The sequence below is a fragment of the Mustela lutreola genome, chromosome 7 (assembly GCF_030435805.1).
Source record: "Mustela lutreola isolate mMusLut2 chromosome 7, mMusLut2.pri, whole genome shotgun sequence".
NCBI lineage: Eukaryota > Metazoa > Chordata > Mammalia > Carnivora > Mustelidae > Mustela > Mustela lutreola.
The window spans coordinates 65,521,955-65,523,104 of record NC_081296.1 but is presented as its reverse complement, the minus strand read 5'-3'; the positions used below and the strand labels follow the sequence as shown (position 1 = coordinate 65,523,104).

The 1,150-nt window shown below is 36.3% G+C and overlaps 1 non-coding gene across 1 annotated transcript; it reads left to right on the top strand.

The window, feature by feature from the left end:
* The first annotated feature begins 765 nt into the window (after window positions 1–765).
* LOC131837745 (U1 spliceosomal RNA) lies at window positions 766–929 on the top strand. The gene has a single exon (XR_009356334.1). It is a non-coding gene; the product is annotated as a U1 spliceosomal RNA (small nuclear RNA).
* The last annotated feature ends 221 nt before the right edge of the window (window positions 930–1,150 follow it).

The following is a 1,150-nucleotide window of genomic DNA, read 5'->3' as shown; positions in this document are numbered from 1 at the left end:
CAGAACCGAAAAAGGTTTTGAGATGAAATGCTAGCCTTGTACCCAGGTTGGCCTGTCATTCTTTCCATTTAAAGCCACTGGTAATATGGTTGCAAGATGTATTTTGCCCATTTTTTAAAAGCCATTTTCTACTTTCCAACCACCAAAATATATTGGGAGTGTCATAATTGTTTTTCTCTTTGGAACTTTAGAAAATATTGTTTTTATAATAGAAATAGCATTTCTTTAATTTTTTTTTTCTTTTTTTAATCGCCAACGGCTGCCATACCAAACCACGGACTTGGCTCATTTATATTTCCAATTCTAGCTTGTGCTAAAATTTCTGGCAGATGAGTGTTGTAGAACTTCCCAGAGTATTTCTGAGGAGGTTTATCTCAGAGGCTAGTCAGATGAAAGACTGAAAAATTAAAATGGACTTCAATGCATTAATCCAGGTAAAGCATTTAGAATACGGTCATGCATGTGGCAAGTATATATGAGTGCAGGTTATTATTATTAGAGCCTTCATGATGTACATCAGAGACCAAAATGGACTAAGAAAAGCAACCTATTCTTATGATAGAATAAGTGCTTCCTAAGAATCCCAAACAAATGATTGTTAGAGTTTAGAAGACTTCTAGGAAGCTGTTAAAAGATGACAGCACTAGGGGGTGATAGGCTAAGTTTGTAAAGGAATTGGCCAGTTGGCAGTTGGGTATGCTTACCTATAAAACATACCATGAAGTGGGAGGTGAAGGAGGTTAGGACTACTAAAACCTAGTTATAATACTTACATGGCAATGGAGACACCATGATCAAGCAGGTGGTTTTCCCAGGGTGTGGCTTGTCCATTGCACTGAGGATGTGCAGACCACTGCAATATCTCCAAATGTGGGAAACTCAACTGCATAATTTGTGGTAGTGGGGGACTGTGTTCACACTCTCTTCTAGTAAAAAATGTAAAACAAATGATAAAAGAATAAAACCTAATTATAGAATCTACATCTTTTGAAAGTGGTTCGATTGTAATTGAAATATAGAAGTACTTGGAATTAGCGTAGAAAGAAAATGTTGAGACCTGAAAAGAGCATGATGTTCAAGGATTTAGAAGTTGTAAAAAATGTGAAGAGAGTTATATAAGTGAGCTTCCATTTAGGGTTCTTTCTGTGTC